Source organism: Nomascus leucogenys, chromosome 13, assembly GCF_006542625.1.
Source record: "Nomascus leucogenys isolate Asia chromosome 13, Asia_NLE_v1, whole genome shotgun sequence".
Classification (NCBI taxonomy): Eukaryota; Metazoa; Chordata; class Mammalia; order Primates; family Hylobatidae; genus Nomascus; species Nomascus leucogenys.
The window spans coordinates 101,532,122-101,557,506 of NC_044393.1; the positions used below are offsets into that span (position 1 = coordinate 101,532,122).

At 42.3% G+C, this 25,385-nt stretch overlaps 1 protein-coding gene and 1 long non-coding RNA gene across 2 annotated transcripts in view; one reads left to right on the plus strand and one right to left on the minus strand.

The window, feature by feature from the left end:
• ACTR3B (actin related protein 3B) overlaps positions 1–25,385 on the plus strand; it is a 1,003,497-nt gene that overhangs the window by 640,224 nt on the left and 337,888 nt on the right. The gene's annotated exons all lie outside the window — the stretch shown is intronic.
• On the minus strand, positions 2,755–9,999 carry LOC105740762. Its single transcript, XR_001116842.2, has 3 exons — positions 9,869–9,999; positions 8,397–8,503; positions 2,755–3,380 (listed from the first exon to the last, which is right to left on the minus strand). It is a non-coding gene; the product is annotated as an uncharacterized LOC105740762 (long non-coding RNA).

Below are 25,385 nucleotides of genomic sequence, written 5' to 3' on the forward strand. Positions count from 1 at the left end.
TTTAAGCAAGTTCTGGAAGGTTTGTGAAAGATTAATCTTGTAAAAGAAATTCTGTATATGCATATATTGGCTAAAATTAAAGGGGTATTCAGTTTAATAAAATAAAAGCAAAGCACAGTTTTCTTAAAGCACTACTTTTTTTTAACAGAAAATTGTAAAGGGTTATAAAAGGTTAATGAAAATCTTACCTTATGGTCAAACTGATTAAGATTGGATAAATTTGTCTATAAGGTTTTATTAAGAATTGCATTTGACATCAATAGTACACTAATGCAAAGGTACAATTTGGCTTTATTTGGACTGTATTTGCATAAATGTGTTATTGCAATGTGTTTCAAAATTATGCAAAACTCCTAGTTTGACTTAGTATACAGTAATAATTATAATTGTCATGTTAAATTATTGTGTGCCACAGAGGTAACAAATTTCCTTGTCAATTGTTTCTTCAACTGTGGCTGTCCAAAGACCTTTTGTCATCCACAATTGTTATCTTGTTTCAATGCCTTTTAAAATGTAGTTTTATATCAGCTATAGGACTCTAATAGGTGCTCTTAAATGCAGGTTTCTGATAACTTTGGAGATTGTGACATTATAATAGAGGAAAACTTTTCAGGACTCTCACAGAGAGGTAAAATGTTGATGAATATCAAGGAGAAGAGGAATTAATTGCATGGACTGAACTAAGACTAAAATAATACTTTTATGACTTTTTGCTTAAAATGTTGCTAATCCTTTCACTGTGTTAACCAGGCTGGGGGTGGTAGACACAGAAACTCTGAAGTCACCAGGGAAACTTCACAGCAAGGCTTTGACTGGGACTATTCCCTGCCTTCATCTGGCAGAAAGGACTCAGTGTAGCTGCCCCATACTTGGCCAGACGTAAAGAGTTCTTTCTTCCCTCTGCATCTGTCCTCAATCCTCCCTCTCGCTCGCTGTCTTCTCCTGGAAGGGGTTTCAGCCACATTGTGCCTCCTGCTGCGGTCTTTTTCCTTCTTTCTGCTTCCCAAGTTTATACCAGGCTACTTATTAACACAGGGCCAGGTGTGTTATAAGCATCAGTGTGAATTGTGTGTGTGTGGATGAGCTTCAGTGGAGCACCTGAGAAAAACAAAAAAACCAGCCTTACAGATGTTAACCACAATGGCTCCAGTCTGGGACTCCAGCAGGCTGAGAACTGAGCAAACTCACTCTTTTTTCAGTCAAGAAGCCAGGACATTGCAGAGTGCTGTGAAAATGTCCTTTAGGTGTCCCAACACCTTATAAAGAGTTTGCTTATTTCCCCAGTACAGAAATTCATGGTGATCATAAAAATTAGGAAAACACAGAAAAGTAGTTAAAGTAACTAGTAATTACAGTTAGTACTATATTTACTTTTTAATAAAAGCCAGATGAAATAATGAGATGGAATTATATAAGAATATTAAAAGATAAAGCATGGCAAAAATTAGTCTAACCATCATTTTATGGCTGTCCAGTAGTCTGTAAGGTGGATAAATCATAGTTTATTAAACATCTACCCTACTGGTGTATATTTAAATTCTAGCCAATTTTCCCATTACTTAAAAAAATGTAATAAACAGCTGTGTGCATTCTCACACAGCTCAATATTCTTAGACTCTCAGCCCAGATTCAGGTCATACCATTACTGAATGAAAAAGTATAAATATTTCTGATGCTCTTGATACCTCTTGCCCAAGCAAATTCTAGTTTCTGTGAGAGCCATAGACTGATTTGTGAGGTAGCCGCCTGGCCACCTTAGAGGGCCCTACTCTGAGGTAGCTGTGTGCTAGTTTATGCCTATGTGGCTGATCACGTGGTCCCACAGTGGGCTGGGAGAGGTAAAGTAGAGAAATGGAGGTCAAGGTATGGGGGGAAGGGCAAACTTGGGGATGTGGTAGGAAGCCCTTGTCCAGGAGAATTCACATGGGTGAAGACATTGAGACACCTGGCCAGAGGCCCTGGAAGGCCAAGGCTCTTCAGCCTGGAGATTCTTCCCCCGGGACCAGTCTGGACAAGGGTGTGGAATGCCTATACCTGCGGAGCGTGGCGAAATTCTTTTTTTGTTTTTTTTAAGACGGAGTCTTGCTCTGTCACCCAGGCTAGAGTGCAGTGGCACCCTCTCAGCTCACTGCAACCTCCGCCTCCCAGGTTCAAGTGATTTTCCAGCCTCAGCCTCTAGAGTAGCTGGGATTACAGGCACCTGCCACCACGCCAGGCTAATTTTTGTATTTTAAGTAGAGACGGGGTTTCGCCATATTGGCCAGGCTGGTCTCAAACTCCTGACCTTGTGATCTGCCTGCCTTAGCCTCTGAAAGTGCTGGATTACAGGCGTGAGCCACTGCGTCTGGCCAGAAATTCATTTTTATTTGGAATATAAACTACAGTGAGCAAATTCAGGTTTATTTGGTCTATTTGGAAACGTTTGGGAAAGAAACTGCAGTGAGCATTTGCCTGCCTACGGGGCTTCTTGTGCAGCCGTCTCCCACTTTCTCTGTGTGGGTGTTTCTACAGCAAAGTGAATTAGGCTTCCTGCTGTGCCACCACAATTAGCCGTGTGTCTACCTCCATTGTTAACATCCAATCAAGCAACAAGAAATAGCTGACTAGGAACATTCTTTCATCTGGAGAACTATAGTCTGAGCCTTTTCTTTCCAAGGAGGGCGGGGTGGACAGCATTTTCCCTTTGGTGATGAAGTCTCATTCCAGAAAGTATAAAACCCACTCACGCCAACACTGAAAAACCAAACCCAGATGTCAAGATAGCAAATATATTGGTGTTATACTGCTTAGCGGAAACATTAATATTGTATGTATCAATCTTGTAGAGCAAAGCTTTAGAGCTACTTATGAACCCTGGAAATTAAGAGGGAGCAAAACTGGGGGACACTCTCTCCCCCATGAGGAGAGTTTGGCCATTGTCACATTACCCAGTGGTATTTATTAAGGTCGGCATGTGTTCTGTTGCTTGCTCTGCAGAAGAAAATGTATTGGGGTAATAGCAAAGGCACATGTACCCAGGGCCAGTGCTGGGTTTGATGGACGTCCACGTGGCGGTCAGCCTGTGTCGCCAACTGTCTTTGTTTCTTTCTCAACATTCCCTTTCTCCCACCTGTTCAGGGTTCCTGTCTCTCAATAAAAGCCCCAGGAGGACCATGACTTTTTTTTTACTGCTCAGTTCAGGTAATATACAAGGCTATAGTCATTTTTTATGGCCAACAGTCTTGATTCAGAAATTCCAATGTGCATGCCAAGATGTTAATCAAAATTCTGAACTTGACTCAAAGCTAAATCTTCCACCCTTCCCCAGTATGGGTCTGTGGGGAGGGGATGTGGCTTTTGTCCTCTGCTTTTCCCTGTTCACCTCCTTCCACACTCAGGAGCTGAGATAGAGGGGAGAGAAGGAGGAAGGCCTGAAGGTGTGTAAGGCTTACAACGACTCTTGGAGGCTGCAAAATCCTCTTTTGTCCTCTTGAGCGTACACTTTCTGAGACCTCTTCAGCCCTTTGGTGCAATCCAGTGGACCAGACCCCAGAGGACTCCACCCAGCTCCCTGTCTCCTATAAATACTCGCCCCTTGTTCAATGAACTCCAGGAGTGGGTGAGATGACCCGTCTACAAATGTACTCGGGCTCTGCTTCCTGAGTGCAACTGCAGGGGTGACCTTCAGCATCTGGAGTGGTGAGGACTCCAATCCTAGTTCACTGTCTCTGCATGGATGGGGCACCCGGTCTCCTTCTCTCCCGTTTCCCAGGACAACAGGTGGAGGCCGTCTGCCCTTGAGCTCCTGCCACCTCACGTCCCGCTCCTGCCCAGCTCCATGGCTCCGGCAGCCCTGCCAATCTGTGCAGACCCCTACAGAACCTCATCTCAGGGCCTTGGCGCTGGCTCTTCCCTGTGCTGGAAAAACATTTCCCTCAGTTGCCCGCGTGGCTAATCCCTTTCCTCCTATTTGTTCAAAAATCACCCTTTTACCAAGTTCTATTCTGGCCACCATATTTAACTTTCTCCTGCTCTGCCTCCAGTCCTGTACCCCTGAGTCTGCTCTATTTTTTTCTATGGTGCTTATCACTTCCCAACCTACTGTGCAATTTACCTGTTTATTATATGTGTGCTGCTGATGCACCTGCTTCCAACAGGACGGAAGCTTGAGAGGGCAGGGGTGTTGGTCTGCACTGCTCAGTGTTGGATGCTAGATGATCAGAGGGATGACTCGAAACGTCAGTGCTCAATGAGGTTTTGCTGAGCATGCAAATGAAGCAGCAATCTCTCAAAATCCTCTTTTCTCTCGTGTAACTCTTTCAATGTTTGAAGTCCTGGATATTGCCTTTTAAAACTTTCATATTGTGATTTGGCTTCTCTCTTTATGCAATTTCATATCTAATTCAGTTGTCTATTGGACATTCAATTTAAAAACCCTTTCAGTATTTTTTCGTAGAAAATGGTGGAATTGTGTTCCTACTTTTCATGATTTTCAGCATGTTTCATATTAGAAAATTAAAGTAGTCTTGGTTAGTTTATTTTCCCTGGGGCCTGGAAATGACAGAATTTAACAGGTGAGCCAAAAGGCCAAATAATGTGAAAGTCACTGTCCGGTTGGACAGCATATTCATAGTGGGTGCCTCTTGTCCTCCTCCTCCAGCTTGAGATCTTGTGCCCACTCATCTGCCCTGTGCATCTCTGCCATCATCACCACCCTCGTTGTCTGTATTCAGAATGACCACTCTGCCATCATCACCACCCCCATTGTCTGTATTCAGGATGACTCGCTGTTCCCCCCACACAACGTGCACTTTAGTCTCTCCTCCTCCTCACCTGCTGGGGAGCCTCCTGGGGAAGCCGCTTCTTTTGTAACCCTGCCTCTTTCTTTTCAGGACACAATTTTCTCACCATCTCTTCCTGGATGCCTTTCTTCATTCCCACATGATAGCTGTCACCCTCCTCTGGTCATCATCCTGCACCTGCCTGCATTACAGACTGTTACATTGCACACTGCACTGAACAATGCATATATCTATATAAAGTAATTCTATCATATATCTATCATCTATCTATCATCTGTCTGTCGTCTATCATCTATCTGATCCCCTTTTTCTTTCTATCATCTATCTATCTATCTATCTATCTATCTATCTATCTATCTATCATCTATCTATCTATCTACAATCCGTTTATCTAAAAGCTGGAAGGACCTGAGGGCAGTTTCTATGAATCTTTTTTTCTTCATATTTGTAGTCCTAGGAACAACCACAGGGCCTGGAAAACACCTAAATGCCTTGAGGGTAGAGTCAATGACTTATTTCCATTTGTGTATTTCCTGTACCTATCAAGACGCTCAATTATATTGAATGAAAAACTGAATGGATACAATTTATCTTCACAGACCAAGAATTCCCTAGCTCCTGTAAAACTAAGCTGGCTCTACTGTTCATTTCTGGGGCTCACCGTATCTAGCTCCATGCTTGCTGTTGTCCCGTGTGTGCCTTTTCTGTACCTGCTGTGTGTTTCCCATGTGTGTTGTGTGTCTCCCGCCTAAGTTCCTTTCCATTGTTTTCACAATGGCATCCTTGCCAGCCCACAAGACCTAGACTCTGATCCCACCTCTCAGTGAACTGTGTGTCCTCAAGTACATCACAACCTCTCTGAGCTCTGCCTTTTTATTGTTGACATAGAGAAAAATCTATGATGCCATTAGGCTTTACTGCAACCCCGAGAGCTCAGTACTGAGTGGAGTCTTGTGGTTGGTGAGGTGCTCTTGAGACTCTTGCCCGCAACTTTTCTGCCCTTGAACTTGCTTCCACCTTCTTGGTGTGTGGCCAGGCCATCCCAGCCTCACACCCCACAGGGCAGAGGATCCCAGAGCACTCCCTGTAAACCCACAGAGGGCCCTGCAGCCTGCACGCTTCCCACATCTGAGCAAAGCCGGGCTTCTGGCTGCCTTGTCCCTGCTAGATCAAGCTCAGAGGTGCTCAGAGTCATGCTGGGAGGGTCTCCTTCCATTACCAAGAATGAAAGGCACTGACTGGGCCTGTGGGTTACAACAAACATCCTCAGCAGCCTCGTCCTATGGGGCTCTGGCCCCCACCAGCTCACCTGGCATCCTTCTTTCCCACGTCTACAGCCGCCTCCTTGCCTGGCATGAAACAGAGCAGGGGGTACAGCTGAGCCTTTCACGGCAGTTTTCTCTGCAGCATTTTAAACTGCTCATGGCAGTCTTCCCCCTAGAAAGAAAGGCCATTCTTGCCCCTCTCCTTCTCTCCAAAGATTTGACTTCAAAGGATATTTTTGATGTCCCTGATACAAGCTACTTTATTTGTGCTATAACTACAGGGGCAATGGGTGCCAAAGGGCACCAGCCACCATTTCGGTGCTTGAGAAAAAAAGGACAGATCATATTTATTTCTGTGTCTCTATTTGTAACTCAAAGTAGAACAAAGAAAGTGCTGAAAATGGTGGGTAAGTTATGCTGCGAGCAGCACAAGGCCAGGCATAGCCAAATCCACACGCGTTTGTGTCTCCCCACAAACTTTACAAGGTCAGACTTTAGCAGTGCTATTTCAATAATAAAAACCACGGGCTCTGTGGAGTTCCTGAGGAGGCAGTTGTCTTTAGGCCTCCCATGCACTCAGGAGTCAGAGCCACCGTGGCGTGCAGGCTCAAGCCACTGCACAGGCCAGTCAACATTGCAAACCATGCATGATAGTATACTTAATCAATCTATAAATGTTATAGATGAGAGTTTTCACATCAAACAGAGTGACATTTAACATCAACACAAAATGGGATAACAAACGAACCAGTAGAAGGAAGGTGGTGTGGACAAGGAGCACCTCTTGGGTGTATCCTGATGGTCCTCAAGGGAGAGTCCTTCAGGTGGACACTTCCTTTGGTGCTGATCACAAGTGACAGTAAGATGTGTATGGAGGTGGCTGTGTTCAGCTGGTGAGGCCCTGCTCTTTGATAGACCATGAGTCCTCTGGTGAGGATCTTAGTAAAGGGTCACATCCCCATCTGATTGGATGCCATCTCTATTGATTAGGTGAACATCTGGTCCCTGCTGGCATGATGCCTTTTGAAGTACAAGATGGGGTCATGTTTTAAGACAGAGTCACTTATGCCAATGATGCCGTATGTAATGTATCCTCATGTGACTAGGGGACATTATGTTAACCTGTGTAGGGGATGCTTCTACCAATGACCTCAAAGATTAGAGATCTTCCAAAAAAGAAGGCCATGTCTTTATAACTCCCAGAGCACAGTATACTGTAGACTCAAATATTTGCTGAATATTGGAGTTTTGAGAAAGGAAAGATCAACTTTGATTTGGCTGGCTATTTCCACTCTCCTAGAAAAAGTAGGAAGGATGTTTTACGGGCACTGAGGCACTCAATTGAAACCCTGGTATAGTTGCAGCAGACTATGTACAACCAACGCTCTGGCAGGAACTCGGCCGTTCAAAAAGCGGGGAAGAGGTTCCTGCTCATGGAGGCGGAGGCTCCTGCTCCCCTGCCTGGACTGTGCTTCCCCTGTTGAGCTTGTTCCCCACTCAGGCCTCAGCTATGAGGCGCCTGCTATGCCCACACTGTCTACACTAGCTTTCCCTGGTTGCTCACCATTTTTACACTCCTTTTATAAATTTCATAGCACTTGATGTAACCTGAGATGACTTGTCTTATTCCCTTTTTCTTGATTATTGCTGCATCTGTGCATGGAAATGTAAGCTCCCAATGGACCAGGCCCCTGTCTCAGTCACTGCTCACCCCGAGTCCCTGACACAGTGTGGGGCTGGACGAGGCCTTCCATGCCTGTCATTACTTGAGCTGACGGGAAGGTAGCCAAACCCCATTTGTGACCACATTATGGAGGCTTCAGCTGTCACGACAGAGGGAGGCGGGTTTCCGGCATATGGCAGGTTGACAGTGCCCAAGCAATCGGCTCCCCGTTCTCTTACGTCATCTCACAATGGCAGGGGCCTTTCCAGCACCCACTTCTAGGGCACACAGGGCCTTCCTGGCGAACACTCAAGATGATGCTTAGGTTTGGATGGAGATTTCTTTCTGAAGCCCTGACCCTCATTCTGAGATAGAAGGCACTCTCCAGCGGCATCGTCTAAGTCTCCTATGCAAGATGATGTTGTCAAATATGGCAATAACCCAGCGATTATTTCTTTTTTTCATTAAATGATAGATTATTATTGAAAATAATAAACATTTATCAAAATGATACAAAATGATTTTACCCTATCAGTTTAAGGAAACTCTTGGCATGTGCAATAGTTACTTCCCAATTGCCAAGTTCACGGTCAGGCTTTCCATTCCTTGTGATTATTTCTAATGCTCCTGAAAACTATGTACAGTAATCCCCAGCCCCACTTGCTGGCAGTGGATCTACAGGCCTACCTTTGGACTCAGTGCTGCCAGAATTTGGTCTTAGAATTTGTGGATTGCATTGTCCGAGTTAGAAGACTCACTCATGATGTGAACATGGGTTTTGCATCTCAGTTGATCTGTAAAATTCATAGCACCTCAGGAAATCTTTGAAAATTACAAATCTGATCACATCCCTCCTTTTCTTAAAGCGCTTCGATGACATCCCATTTTCCTGAGGATAAAATGTAAACTCCTTAGGTAGTTAAGAAGGTCTTCTAACACCTCCCCTCACCTCCCTTCTTCTCACTCTCCTTACATCGTGGGCTCTGACCACACAGACTTCTTTTCTGTTCTTAGGCAAGATTCATTGTCTCTGAGCTTTCACACATGGTGATCTTCTGCCTGGAACTGCACACTACTTTTTTTTTTTTGAGATGGAGTTTCACTCTGTCACTCAGGCTGGAGTGCAATGGGGAGATCTCAGCTCATTGCAAATTCTGCCTCCCAGATTCAAGCAATTCTCCTGCCTCAGCCTCCTGAGTAGCTGGGATTACAGGCGCCTGCCACCACACCCAGCTAATTTTTTATATTTTTTGGTAGAGACGGGGTTTTGTCAAGTTGGCCAGGCTCGCCTCAAACTCCTGACCTTAAGTGAGGCACCGCACCTGGCCTAGAATTGTACACTTTTTTTGCCTACACTCAACAGCTAATACCCATTACTGAAATCTCAGCATAAATGTCCACTCTCCAGGGAGGTCTCCTGGGCCCACTGTCTGTGTCAGGACTCCTACTCTGGGCATCTCAGCAGCCTGTGCTCACCACCACGGCAATCATGACATGTTATTATGTGTATCTATTTAGTGTCTACCTTCCCTGCTAACTGTGCATGCTAAGAGGAAAGGGACCCTTTTGCCTCAATTCCTATTCCACCCCTCACACTAAACAGCATATTTGGCAAATGGATGAATGAAGGAATAAATGAATGGGGACAGGAAGTTGGCCCAGGAGCTTTCAGAGGTGCTCCAGTTTTAGGACTCAATGATGTTCTCAGCTCCATTGATTCCAGTTGGAACCTCTCCTAGTTCTTTTCCTAAGCCTTGCTCATTCAGTTTCTTACTTCTGTCTTTTACTTTAATTTGTTTACTTCTGCACTCAAGAGCTCTGTCAAATTATTCTTCATCAAGTCATCTGGCTCCTGGCTCATTACCAAATTAGCATTTTGAAAAACCACTCTGGCTTTGTGCATGCATGAAAGTACTCAGGTGCAGAAAGGGCTACATCGTGACGTGTGCACACTAGACAAGAGGGTGCGTGTGACATTTGTATCAGTGACTGCACGTCAATGTATAGGATTGGGTGTTTCAAAGCAAAGGACAGGGGCTCACAATTGTTTTTCTCATTCCGTATCTGAGGGAGATAAGATGAATTCCATAAATATCAGCATTTTCTGTAGCATCAATTCCCAGGGAGACTAAAAAAGCCTGCCCTTGAAAGGAACCTACCAGCATCGGAACAGTCTGCACCAACCCCTTCCTCCTTTGCAGAATTTTTATGAGAGCGGTATCTGCATTCAGAGTAGACGCTGTGTGTTTAGTAGCATTTAGAGATGGTTGAGTGTCTTCATTTGTCTCTGAAATGGGATCCCACATAATATAACTTTGCAAGGGATAAATATTCTTAATATGATAAAACGACTTTGTAATTTTTATTTGTTGATTAATTACTGAGTTGTGCCAACTTTTTCTGGCAGGATTTAAAAATCCAGGCTGGTGTGCAGTGGCACAATCGTGGCTCACTGCAACCTCTGCCTGGCAGGCTCAAGTGATTCTCGTGCCTCAACCTCCCGAGTAGTTGAGACCACAGGTGAGCACCACTAAGCCTGGCTAATTTTTGTGTTTTTAGTAGAGACAGGGTTTTGCCATGTTGCCCAGGCTGATTTTGAACTCTTGGTCTGAAGTGATCCTCCCTCCTCAGCCTCCCAAAGTACTGGGATTACAGGTCTGGGCCACTGTGCCCAGCTGTCAGTAAACTTTTTCTGTAAAGGGCCAGAAGGTAGAGAGAGTGTAGGCTTTGTGGGCCCATTCATATTCTTTGTAGCCACTACTTAGCTCTGTCATTGTAGTACAAAAGCAGCCATAGATAATGCACAAACAACATGCATGGCTGTGCTCCAGCAAAGCTTTATTACAGCAGTGGGTGGTGGACTGGATTTGGCCAGTGGGCTGTAGCTTGCTGATTCCTGCTCATAAAGGTATTGATACTCAGTAAACACCCCTTAATACAGTCTCCTTTTATAAATGCTCTCATTACACGTGAAAAGAATGTTTAGTACACTGTTGGAGTGTTCTATACGTGTCAGTGAAGTCAGCTAAGTGTTGTTCAAGATGTTTCTGTACTCAGTGTGTGTTTGTGTTTTTATTGTTTGTTTTTGTTTTTTTGTCTCCTTGTTCTAGCAATTCCTTAGGGGAGCATTAAAATCTCCATTGATACTGTGTGTGTGTGTGTGTGTGTGCGCACGTGTGTGTGTGCCTAATTCCACTTTTTCTGACTTATTTATTTCTTTCTTTTTGTTTCTACTAGAATTTGCTTCAGATATTTCAAATATCTGTTATTAGGTACATAATCATCTATAATTATGTCTTTTTAATGAATTAACATCTTTAAAATAAAATTCCATTTTTCTTCTTAGTTATATTCCTTGTTTTGAAATCTACTTTGTCTGTTAACATAGCTACTCCAGCTTTCTTTTGATTCATCTTTTTATGATATTTATTTTCCCACCTTTTTACTTTTAATATAGCTACAATTTAAAGTATGTTTCTTATATCCAGAACATAGTTTTACTTTTTGAACTAAGCTAATAATCTTTGATTTTTTCTTTTGATGTTCAGCCACTTATATTTAATGTAATTGTTGACTAGTTTAAATGTACTGTTTTGCTGTTTTTTTCCTGTTTGTCCTATCTGTTCTTTATTCTTTTTTCTCCTTTTCCTGCCTTCTATTTGATTACTTGAGTACTTTTTTATGGATTCATTTTATCCCTCATATTGATTTAATAGCAATATAGGTTTCATTTAGTGTTTCTTTACAGTTTCCAACATATGATTCAATTTATCACAGTCTATCTTCAATTGGCATCATCTGCTTCACCTGCAGCACAAGATACTTAAGACTGTAGACTTCCACTTTCCATCTCCTGTCCTTCGTGCCGCTGTTGTTAGACATTTTGCTTTTGCATGTGGTGGCTCTGAAATATGTCCTCTCAAAAGATGGAGTGTAATTCACCTTCCCTTAGTGTGGCCTGGACTTAATGACTTTCTACTAGAGTTTAGAACATGATAGGAATGTTGGTGTGTGACTTCTGACTAAGTCATTAGGAGCACTTCAGCCTCTGCCCTGTTTTCTGTCTTGGATTCCTCACTCCGGGGAAGCCAGCTGCAGTGTCATCAGGACGCTCACGTAGCCCATGTGGAGAGAAATAGGCCTGCTGCCAACAGCCAGTGAGGGTCTGAGGCCTCCCGCCAACAGCCAGTGAGGTGGAAGCAGATTCTCCAGCCCCATTTGAGCCTCCAGATGATGGTATCCTTCACTGACTCCATGACTACAACCTCATAAAAGACTCTGAGCTAGAACCACTCAGTTAAGCCACTTCCAAACTCCTGACCCTTAATAGCTGTGACAAATGTTTGTCATGTTTGGCCACTAAGTGATTAGTGTATTTTGCGATGCATCAATAATGAATACAAACTAACTTTCATTGTTATCATTTTTAAGCAATCATCTTTTAAAGAGATTATAAAATATATTTCATATTTAACTACGTATTTTCCATTTTTCCAATGCTCTCAATCTTTTTTGTTTGTGAAAATTTCTATCTAGTATTATTTTTCTTCTACTTGAAGAACTTTCTTATTTCTTTGATATTTCTTATAGTAAAAATCTGGTGGTGATTAATTTTATCTCAGTTTCATCCTCTAAAAAGGTATTTAGCCTTTAGTTTTCAAAAAAATCTTTTCATTTGGAACTAATTTAAAACTCATAGAAGTTACAAATTTAATACCAAGATTTCCCATATACCCTTTATCCAGTTTCCTCTACGATAACATCCTAAACATAGCACATTTATCAAAATCAGAAAACTGACATTACAACAGTACTATTAACTAAACTAAAAATTTAATTTGGATTTCACCCATTTTTACATGCACCTGCTTTCAGGGGCTTATCATTCTCTGAGGTTTTATCACATTTATGGACTGGAGTAACCACCACCACCACAGTGGGGGCTCTCTTTAGTTTCCCCTGTTGTGCTGGGACCTGAAACTGCTTTAGGCTGTAATCCGGGGTTATGAGCAGAGTTATCTCATTGTTTTTTCTTTTTTTATGGTTCATATTTTTATACTGTCAATGTTCAGTGCCTGAAAGTTATTATTACAGATACATTCATCCAGTTTTTGACTTGATTTTAGTGGAAAGAGAAATATGATACCTGCTATTTATTATGGATGGAAGTACACGTATACATGCTGGAAAAAATTTAATTGCTCACCTAACATTCTCAGGCACAGGTAGTGGAGCTGATGAGCTGTCAGGCTGGTCTGTCTCTTCTGTTGGAAGAGCAGCAGCTGGAACTTCGAATTTCCTCGTCTTTACTGGATCCCATATTAACATGTACATTACCCTTTAAATGGCCTATTGTTATCTCCTGATTTCCTGCATCAATCTATTTCCCCAAGTTAGAATTAGGTGAAAAAGCCTCTCCGAATCATCTCCTATTTTCGGTTTTACTCTCCTGCTTTCGGGGGACTTTCTTAATTCTACTTTTTAATCAACAGGCAGTTTTTATTCTTACAGCAATGTCAGTTTCAAGATGATCTCAGGCTTAGTTCCTTGGTTACATAAATTTTCTCCATCTAATGCTATTGTGTCACCAGGTATTTACAGAAATCTAATTCTCAGAGAATGTCAAAACTGATGAGATTAAATGTTAAGAATGACAGTCATCTGATTTTGTAGCTGACAGAAAGAGTAAAGGTTATTAATTATACAAAAATATTTCTAGAAGGATAGTCAATGTCAAGACAAACTACCCACTGTAGTGAGATTTGGGGGCTTGAGGAAGGGTCATAAAGGGAAAAAGAACCATGTGTTTGCCTCAAGTTTAGTTAAAGTTGCTGACAAGCAGAATGAACAACATAATACGGACGGATATATTTATTGCGTTAGGTCTGGGTCTCTGTGGTTCTGAAAAACTAATTTCTCCTCCCCGTTTGCTTGCCTGTCATCTGAGCATGATCACTCACGATTTATCTAAACTATGGAATTATTGTGATGATGAATACGAAAGTGTTTTGAAAAATTTTTTTAGTTTCTTACATTTCTTATTATGGGAGAAGGTAGTCATAAATACTAGCTACAATCATTTAGCCAAAATATCTTCACAGATGGGTGTTTTAGTGAAAGGCTGGGGATTGTAGCTAAGCTACGTAGATATCATTAGCCCATCGCAGTGCATCCCCCGTGAACTCAACACCAGACATAACTCCTCAGACCATACGTCATCTCTAACTGAAAAGTCAGTAACAAAGTCATATTTCTACCAAGCATGACACAGCTATCCTGCTTAGAACAAATACAAGCTCACCCTTTCCCCAAAAGAGAACACAGAGTTTTGGGTGAAATCTATTCTGACATTACAATCTCCCTAAGCATTTGGGCCCCTTCCTGTACAGCATACCAAAGCCGTTCTGGCATTTCAACTTCATCTAGTTGAGCTACCTTTGGGTCCACATTTCAGCCCACCAGCCAACCCATCAGCCAAACAAATGGCCAGAGCTCCTTCTCACCCCTTCAGCTACAGCGTTAAGTCCAGAATCGCTGCTTGCTAGGGCACATATCAAGAGATTTGACTTGATTCGACTTGGTGTTTCTTGCTTCACTATCCCACGCTCTTAATATCCATCCCCATACACATTCCTGGGATTTCTGTTTGTATAAATTGGAAAGTCATTTAGTTCTTTTGAAGCATGGCACCCTGTCTCATGGGTCACTTTGTACCTCACCTTTTGAGGCTGGGACTTCAGTCTAGTTATGGATATAGAAGCAAAAAAGGTGATGGGATAGGCTCTGAAGAGAATTAGCAGAACTTTGCAAGGCAACTACCTCAGAGGAGGTCATTGCAGTTTCCTCAGCACAGGTTTGACTTTCCCCGACAGGGGTGGAAGGGCTGCTTCTATTGGCAAAGAAGGCTTAGCAGAATTTAGGGGCTCCATGCTTCCGCTTCATCAGGATCTGCCCGTTGGCACCATTCCAATATTCAGGATCCAGTTTATTCCCAATCAATGCTCTCACTTGAACAGAAAATATTCCGTGAGGCTGAGAATTCAATTTATATTGTAATTCAGCCACTTCCAGAATGAGAGTTTCAGTATGATTTTCAGAAATCTGGGCTCTGTAGCTCTAGGAGATACAGGTTTCTTTAGGCAAGATACAGATTTCAGGTTTTCTATACACTAAATCGTCAGGAAGTTCAAATCCCCAAGTTCTTCCTTTTCTTTCTTTACTTTTTCAGTGCAGTTGAGAGCAACCAGCCAGCCCTATCTACCCCTCCGTTTGACTAAAATATTCTAAGGTAGCAAATACCTGCTTACCCAGAACTTTGTCTTTTGTAAGTATTTGATTATGAGTATCCAATGTGATATTTTGAGCATCCAGCTATGAGCTACCAGTGCCCTCTTCCACACTGGATGTAGTCATTAGTGCCTTTGACTCTAATCAGATTAGAGAACCAATCCCAGAAAATCTGGAACCAGATTATCCTAAGCACGAGATTTTTAGAAAACTCGTGCTTAAGATAACCTTCCTCTAGCACCAACCCCAGTACCAAAAGCTGTATTAGGGTTTAACCAGAGAAGAAAACCCAGCAAGAGACATATATGAAGAGCTTTATTGCAGTGGGTCATGCACAGTCATGGCTTTCACGACTGTGGGGCTGTCTAGGCAACTCCACTGCCATAGGGTAGCCCAACAGGAACCCCCATGCATGGGCTGGAGCTACTGTTTATGGATGAATTTCTCCTTCTACAGAAAATTATCAGCTGTCCCTATGGATTGGTTGCATCAGGTCCATCCAGTTTATTCAGAATGTCAACTGATTATGGAATTTAATCTCATCAGTGAATATCTTCACAGCAACACCTAGATTGGTACTTGATTGAGTAACTGAGATCTGTAGTCTAGCCAATGGACATATTAAAAGACAATCACATCTAAATTTTAAAAATCCAGATTCTTGGATATTACAGTGTTCAGTAAAGACTTTTTTTTCAGGCTTGGCCTAAAATTCTGAAGTTTAAATTAATGTCCGCTAGTTTTCATACAGGCATCCTGACAGAAGGCTGTGGCAGATGTTTGAGAGTTTGAGATCTACAAATAAAGAATGTATATGATGGTCAGGTGCAGTGGCTCATGCCTGTAATCCAAGCACTTTGGGAGGCTGAGGCGGGTGGATCACTTCAGGTCAAGAGTTTGAGACTAGCCTGGCCAACATGGCGAAACCCCGTCTCTACAAAAAATACAAAAATTAGCCAGGCATGGTGGCATGCACCTGTAGTCCCAGCTACTCAGGATGCTGAGGCAAGATAATTGCTTGAACCTGGGAGGTGGAGGTTGCAGTGAGTCGAGATTGGGCCACTGCACTCTAGCCTGAGCAACAAAGTGAGACTGTCTCAAAGAAAAAAAAGAATGTATACTATGAAAGAAGTACATTTCTGGTTAAAACAAACATTGTGCCTTTGGTTTAGCTTATAGATATGTTGGTTTTAAAACCCCGTGTGTGTGTGTGTGTGTGTTTGTGACAAAGAGAGAGAGAATGTGCACTGGAAATGGCACAGGACTGACACTGCTGCCACTATGTGGTTCTTTGAGTCTTTGGACAGTGTTAACAAACCTTGGGATGGAAGAAATGAAGATGATGGGTGAGTCAGGCAGCATCTATTAAGCCCTGAAGCTACAGAGCAGTAAAGTGTGCAGTTGGCACAAGACAACAAGGAGTGGAATACACTAGCCATATAATGAACAAAGAGTGTAATCCCCATCCATTTCCCCTATAAAAATACCCAAGTACACTTGCTAGGGTGAACCATACGATCTCAAAATTTCTAGGGTTTCTTTCTGTTTCTTTCTCTTCTGCCTGACTGGCCTAGGGATAGTGCTGTACTCAGGAAGGCTGAGGCTTTTGAAAGCTGGTGGCCATTTTTTAGGATCTATCCTCAATCTTCAAATTCTGTAAGTTCAGTTCTAATCTTACCTCCTCTATGAAACCTTGTGTAATACCTCACGCTTATTATTCTCCTCCTTCTCTAAATTGTTGGGGAGACAGGATATGGTGTGTTACTTTCTTACTGCTAGTTGTGCCTTCTGGTCTATAACCACAAGTTTGGAACATATGCTGTGTTCTCATTAAACACTGTTGGGAGGCTAATCATAAGAAAAGGAAGGAGGGAAGTGGATTTCTTTCTTCAGTGATAAATTTAAAAATGGGATTGATGATCCCTTACCTGGTTGTGATTTATGGGGTTAAGAGGGCCATTTGGGAAACCTGTTCTTGGTGATGAAGGTGTTGACTTGTAATTGGAATCATGAAAGTGCATACAAGGTCTGGGTATGCAACGTGAGAGCTCATCTTTGTTCTGGGAATAGGATAGAATAACAATATGTAAATCACTTACCATCGAGAAATACTGGTTACAATTTATCAGATATTTTCTCAAAAAATACCTAGTTGACCTTTCTTTTGTTTTTTTTGTTTTTCCTTTTAGTGGAGAACAGCATCTTGCTATATTGCCCAGGCAGATCTTAAACTCTGGGGCTCAACTACCTTCCTACCTCCACCTCCCTAAGTACTGGGATTATAGGCATGAGCCGCGAAGCCAGACCATAGTCGAACTTTGGATAAAGAAAATACCCATGTGACAAAAACAAAGAAGGACTGAGAGTCAGACTGGAAAAGACATGAATCAACTCTATTTCTGGCCTATGGTTGGGGATGGGATGGGTGGGATCCATCAAAAATCCTAGAGACCTGGAGCTCAATGATCGTCCCAAGGGACTATGTGACTCAGGAAGCTGGAACCTCGGAAAGGAAAAACTCCAGAAAAATATATAGCAATATATGGTGAAGGAGAAGCTCCATAAAGCAAAGACCCCAAAATTCCACTACTAGAAAGTTACTCTGAGACTCTCATATTTGTGATCAAGAGGACATGTACAGGAGTGTTTGCTAGCAATGGCCCCACATTGGAATCCACCACTTTACAGTCCAGTGGAAGACGGATGGATAAACAAGCATGGTGCTTAATACAATAGAATTCTATACAGCAGTAAAACAAATGAACTGGTGCCTCTACACAGCATGGATGGGTCTCATAAGGAGTGAAAAGATGATACGTTACAAAAAAGTACACACAGTAAATACAAACTATATGTAACATTTAATCAACATGCAAAAAAGCATTCTTTATGAAGAAATGAAATAAATAAACACCAAATGGGGGCAGGGGTTTCTTTAAGGGCGATGCTTTGGTACAGCAGAGAAACAGAAGGTAATTTCAGAAGACTATTTAAGTGCTTTATTTTTCACTTGTGTGGTAAGTTCCTGAGTCCCTAATATATCGTATATTAATGTGTTGATCCTATGTTTTGTTAATTCAGGAATATGTAATTACATTCTCATAGCTCATCAACTGGATGGCTCTAGAAATATAGATTATTTTTCTGAAACAATGTGTCTTTATGTATTTACAGGGTCGAATATGACTTTTAGGAACATACAGGGTGTGCACACTCGTAAAGTTTTTAAAGGTCTACTGCTCTGGGGCTTGCTGGGATCATCTCTAAAAGTTGAGGATGGGCCCTGTGCGGTGGCTCATGCCTGTAATCCCAGCACTTTGGGAAGCCAAGGCAGGCAGATCACCTGAGGTCAGGAGTTCAAGACCAGCCTGGCCAACATGGCGAAACTCCATCTCTACTAAAAATACCAAAATTAGCTGGGTGCCATGGTGAGAGCCTGTAATCCCAGCAACTGGGGAGGTTGAAGCAGGAGAATTGCTTGAACCTGGGAGGAGGAGGTTGCAGTGAACTGAGATCGCACCACTGCACTCTAGCCTGGGCGACAGTGCGAGACTCTGTCTAAAAAAAAAAAAAAAGTTGAGGATGAGGAATTGTAATATCATCTGCCTCCTTTCCCTATAAGTAAAAAAGGACAATATTTGTGAAATTATAATGTGTTCATCAAAGCACTTTGATAGGTAACTGGGAAAGCTATAAGCTTTGAGTAGAACCCACAGCAGGGGAAAGTCACACAATTACCTGCATGATTGATTGTTGTATGGCTGCAGTGCAAATTTTTTTTCTCCAGCCACTACAGCAGCACATCCAATGGCATTTAATGTGTCAGAGACATAGCAGGACTCTGTGTGGAGCCTGTAGCAAGAGCCTAGGTATATGGAGCAAATCTATCCCCTGTGCCATTGTAAATCTCCAAAGAACTGGGTTGGGGGAAGACTGTGTCCTCTTATGCCTTCACCATCATTCGTGGACCTGATGTCAGGTCCCAGACTGTTTTGGTTTTTGTCAATAAATTTTCAGACTGTTTTGGTTTTTGTCAATAAATTTTATTTGTGGCAAAAAAAGTGAGGCAATGAGCAGATGCTCATGGGATTCCCTGATCTTATCCAACAGCTTAGCATCCAGAAACTGTTAACCTTACAGAATAGAATGACTCTTAAATATTTAGAATGTCACGCAAGGCCGGGCGTGGTGGCTCATGCCTGTAATCCCAGCACTTCGGGAGGCTGAGGCCAGCAGATTACCTGAGGTCAGGAGTTGGAGACCAGCCTGGCTAACATGGTGAAACCCCATCTCTACTAAAAATACAAAATTAGCAGGTCGTGGTGGCATGTGCCTGCAATCCTAGCTACTTGGGAGGCTGAGGCAGGAGAATCACTTCAACCCAGGAAGCAGAGGTTGCAATGAGCTGAGATAGCACCATTGCACTCCAGCCTGGGCAAAGAGAGCTAAACTCTGTCTCAAAAAAAAAAAAAAAAAAAAAAAAGTCACATAAAGTCGGATACAGTGAAATGGTGAATAATCCATAGTTATTTTTCTATCATAGCCAGAATATATTGGTCTAGGAATAAAATAGTGAATGTTAAGGATGGGTCCTGACAGTTATATCTAAAGACCCACATGCAACTAGTCTTTATTTCCTTTTCCACCAACTATGGACTTGGCTGAGTTAGAGGTTTTAGAACTAAGAGAGAAAGGTTTTAACAAAAGACAAAAGAATAATTTATTTAATTTGGAGGCTGAGATTGATATTTGGGGATTTGGGAATCCTCATATTTCTGAGCAAACAAGAAACAGGGAGTTAAAGAGTTTGTTGGTTGGGTGATTGTTTCTGATTATGAAGGGAAAAGGGCATGCCACTTAATAATGGAGGCAGAGAGGAGTAGGGATGAAAATCACTCTCTTGGGAAGTGACCCTAAATCTTCATGAGCAATGGAAATGGCAGGAAAGACTAAGTCTGTAGGATTTAGAAGGAAGCCCGCTGGTACTATCTCTTTAATTCTCTCTCAGGCCCAGAATTTCTTGCCATTTATTATACTGTAAAGTGGGGGCATACACAGATGTGGAGTGAGGAAGATAGCAAAGCCCTCTTAAACATGTGTTTGGATCATGGACAGACACAGGACTTCATAAGAAGACTTCACCATGCATGGCGTGGACACACTCCAAGGCTGTTCACACTGGCTTGTTTCCAAATGGGTACGAATCCCATCTACATACCCAAGTGAATGATCATCTCCAGTGCAGTGGTTGATCTACGCGATTCTCCCATAACTGTCATGCTGATGGTAAAACAACCTGGAGAAATGGTAAGCACACCATAAAGACTTAGGAATTGGCCTGTTTGTCATGTCATGATTACTTTTATTTATAGTATACCAGCTATGTAGGTTTTCTGAATGTATCATATAATTGTGCCCCATAATACGATAGAGATAACTCATTGCAGTTCAACACAAGGATCTCCAGACTGCATTTTCCCTCCAGCAAGTCGATTTATTTTGGCTAGTCTCGGGAAACTATGGTGAGAACAGCGGCTCACACTGACATTTGCTAGGACTGAGGCAGTCTGAAAAATTACCTTTCAAACTCTTTCAGGAGGACTGGCAAGGTGCTGGGGCACAATGTGAAGTGCTGGGGAGGGAAATGCAAATCAGCTACCTTTTGGGCTCTGCCAATGAGGAGCGTGCAGTGTTACGTTATATGTCAGATGTGCTTTCTAAGCAGGGTTTTTCACATGTGTTTGGAGATATTCTGGTGCAGCATAGAGACTCTTTTCCTGAGTTGCAACTTTTCTTTCATGTCTGTGCTGAGAGTCGTGAAATGTGTATTGATGCAATCAGGGAAACAGTGGTGAAATAGGATATGGGTTTTGGAGAAAGCCCAGTTCAAATGCAGCTCTTTGATTTACTGGCCATAAGAAAACTGCAGTTCTCTTGTTTGTAAAGGTGACAAATACTATTTACATTATGAGATTATTGGGAGGTTTAATGGAGAGCTTGTATTAAAATACCTAGTGTAAGTAGACGACCAATAATTCTTCGGTTCTCATTTCAGGACTTTTATTTCTTTCACTGCACCATAATACATTGTCTTGGGCTGAAGAATTTTAACCATTAGGAAGTGCTTCTATAAAGAAAGTGGAAGAGAAAAAGGTATCTACTTAAATTTTAATAATGCATTTGGTTATTCTTCCTGTTCCAGAGAAAAAGCCTGGTTGGTTATCATTTCCTTTCAACTATCCTTCACACTTCACTGCATCCATGAGTAAAATTTGTGTAATGAAAGCACTGGGTCTGAGCAATATTGATGCCACTGCGTACAATAATCAAGAAGTTAACAAAGCAACGATGGCGTCTTTGGTAAGTACAGTGCTTAACTTCAGAAATAAAAGTTGAAATACCATGACATCAAACGTTCCCAGCAAAAGCACTCAGAAAAATGAGAGCATAATGTTTCAAGGAATGGAAGAAGATTGTTTTCCCTCGTATGAGACATAGTCTGGTAAGAAAGGGAGATTGTGAGTGCCTTCGCTTCACCTTCTTGGTCCCTCCCGTGGGGCTTGGGCTCTCCCAGGTCAAATGGTCAGCCTGCAGGTAGGCCAGCTCTGCTCTGCGACCCTGGCTTCAATTCAAGGAGCAAATAAGTTGTCACTTCTTTTTGTTTCAATCTCAGTCCCAAGCTTTGTTCTCCACACTACTTTGCCATCAGAACAGCTGTTATCCTATTTCCAATTTGACTCAGTTGTTTGTATTTATACTTCAGCAGTCAGAGATCTAAATGGGAGAAGAGAATGAGGCAGGTAAATGGTAGGATGTGGTATCCAAAGATAGCCTATTTTCAACATCCTGGAATATTAAAGCTGGAAGAAGTGAAGCCTCCTTATGTGATGAGAAAAATGCAGATCAGCTGGGTGCAGCAAGGTACCCTCGGTCACACAGCATGCCAGGGCGAGAGACACAAGTAGACGTCCACACGACAGCACAGGTGAATGATCTTTTCCCAAGGCCATCCTACTGTGACTTTGCACCATCTGCCATTGCTCTGCTCTTTTCTCTAGGTTAAAATTTTCCAGAATTTCTAAGCCCTCTTTGTGTTGTTTTCCCATGTTTAGCATCGTGGCTACTGTCCTTTGATTGTGCTCTCATTTGCTAACGCTCATTAATTTTGTGCCCTCACAGAGAGGGAATTGCCACAGACACACTTCACCCTAATGAGAGGAGTCCAGGATGATGAACTCTTCAATCTGGATGATGTACTTCTATGGGCAACACGTAAGAACAGATCAGCTTTTGTGGTTGTTAACATCGAGCTTAATGCCGAATGCATTTAACTGGTCTATGTCATGCCTTCAAAGTCCTCAGAGACATACACCATCAACCTGAACATTGATTCTTAATGTGATGAATTCTTTCCATGATATAATAATAATAATAGTAATAGAACAGTAGTAAAGACTGATACTTATTCTTTGCTTTGTGCTAGACATTTTACACATCATGCTTTATATGTATTAACTCATTTTAATCTTCACAGAAGTGTTTCGAGTTACCTATTATTATTTTCCCTAATTTACAGATGAGGAAATTGAAGGCAAGTAAGGTAAATCATGTGTTCAAGGTCACACAACCAGTAGGGAGTAATGTCAAGCTTAACCAAGGGAATTAGGCCAGGCACGGTGGCTCACGCCTGTAATCCTAGCACTTTGGGAGGCTGAGGTGGGCAGATCACCTGATGTCAGGAGTTTGAGACCAGCCTTACCAACATGGAGAAACCCCGTCTCTACTAAAAATACAAAATTAGCTGGGTGTGGTGGCACATGCCTGTAATCCCAACTACTCCAGAGGCTGAGGCAGGAGAATTGCTTGAACCTGGGAGGTGGAGGTTGCGGTGAACTGAGATAGTGTCATTGCACTCCAGCCTGGGCAGCAGGAGTGAAACTCTGTCTCAATAAAACAAAAAACAAACAAACAAAAAACCAAAAAACAAGGGAATTTGTCTACAGAATTCAAAATCACCCACAACCTTTGGATGCAACTTCTTAAAGACCCAAGGTAGTACTCTTTTTTCTGCTCTTCAGGGCTCTGAGCATTGGAGAATATACCTAAATTGTATTAGTCATGGTGACAGAACCACTAAGAAGAACCTTGTAGTCCTTCAGATATAGGCTTGGGCTATGGTTTGGATGTTTTCTCCCTCTGAACTTCATGCTGAAATTTGACCCTAATGTGGGGGGTGTGGCCTAATGGGAGGTCCTGGGTCATGGGTGTGGATCCCCCATGAATAGATGAATGCCCTCCCTTGGGGGCAAGTGAGTTCCTACCTTTTTAGTTCCAGAGAGAGATGATTGTTAAAAAGAGCCTGGCATCTCCCCATCTTGCTCGCTCTCTGGCGGTGTGATCTCTACACACAGGCTCCGCCATGAGTGGAAGCAGCCTGAGGCCCTCACCAGATACTGATGTCCAGTCTCAAACTTTTCATCCATCAGAATCCTGACAAATAAACCTTTTCTCTTTAGAAACTACCTAGGCCCAGGTATTCCTTTATAACAGCACAAAACAGACTAGGATAGCTTATAATAATTGGTAAGAGAGAACCCAGGTTAATGAATTGAAGTCCATTTTCTGAGTTGGGTAGATGGAAAAAAATTGAAACTCTCTAGTACATTTGAAGCTAGGAAGAAAGGAGGAAAACAGAGTTGAAAGGTTGTCAAAGCAGGGCATTTCTCATTTCCTTATCCTACAGAGAGACTAAGTGAGGGATCCCCACCCGCCTGAAGTCAGACAATGGAAACAGAAAGAGTATACCTGTAGCAGAGTGCTCTGTGCTTCAGCACCAACTTAGAACGCAGAGACAGCACCTATTTTTGAAACATGGACCAATAACTGTCAAGACCTAGCCAATCACATTCACTCTTTCTTCCCTGGGGAAGAGCAAGTGAGAAAATAGAGAGGAGGTGGAAAGGGCTGGAGGTGTAGAGTCCTTCCTTCTGTCGGTCTAATACTCCATTCTGAGTGGAGAACCCACAGCAGGCCCCAGCTCGTTAGGGCCTTCAGCAGAGATCAAGGAGTCACTAAAGGCATTACTCTTCTGTTTGTAGAATTCAAGCCCGTACCCCCTCCTACTGAGCCTGGACTGTTTTCTACACTCCTAGGACTCTGTTTTGGCTGCCTGATGTCAGTAGCGAGGTAGAGCCCAGGAGCTTCTTAGCCACCCAGAGTGGGTAGGGGCTCTCGTTTTAGCACCCTCTGAACGGGAAGCCCCTCGAGCAGTCTGGAATCAAGAAAGCGAATTTCCTTATTGGTCTTCATAAACATTTTTCAATATCTTCTTGTTTGGTAATATGGTCTCCATGGAACTATCTAAAGAGTGTCTGTTTCTACTGTCATAAGAAATTATAATTTATAATTCATTATGGATCTCCTCCAAATTAGGTATTCCTGTGATTATTACTGGAATTGGTAATCCTTACAATAATATAGAGAAAGTAGCCAGTGGTTAAAAAGCATGTTTCCCATTTATAATTGGAATAGCTTATTTGTCTTCTAATTCCTACTGCAGCTGTCAGTTCCTGGACTCCAGGAGTTCTCTGGTTCATGGGGTTAAAAAACAATTTTTAAGAATCTTTATTGTCTTTCCTTTTTCCCTTTTTTATTTTGACAGGGCATAAAATGAATTTGCTAATTAGGTTTTCCTTCCTGACTCTCATTATCTTATTACTTTAATCTCTCTCTGGTGAGACCAACTAAACTTGACACAAGCCTACACTACTGCTTAAGACCAGTATTAAAAAACCTTTAAGACAATATGCAGTTCAAGTGGAGATTAGCCAGCTGTGACGCTTGGCCAGGTGGGTGGCCTCCTTTGCCTCATCCACACAAGGACAAGATGAGGGTATACTATCTCTAGATTTCCTCAACCTACAGCTTCTAAGAACAGAATCTCCCAAACCTGCCTGGAATACTTGTTTACAAAACAACCTACGTATTCCAAATTTGAATCAGGGAAAAGATCTAGTTTCTATGCATTGCATTTAACAGGCACCACCAGCCTGTTCTTATCATCACGGAAGTTTTGGAAACCCTAGTCTAGGAGGATAATTCTAGGTTCATATTCAGAAATCTGAAAACAGGGTCATGTGCTCCCAGGTGTGACCAGGAGTTAACATGACTTTAAATGTATAATTTAGGTGAATTTGTTTTTTGAGGGAGTGTTGTCCTTCTCAGCAGTCACTTTGGGAAGTGCAGTGTCGGTATCGCATAGCTTTCAATCCAACATGTTCTCCACCTATTGAATTATATAACATCTGGAGGCGAAGCCCAAGAATCCACATTGTAACATGTGTCCTAGGTGGTTTTTCTTGACACTAGAGCTCTAGAATGACTGTCCCA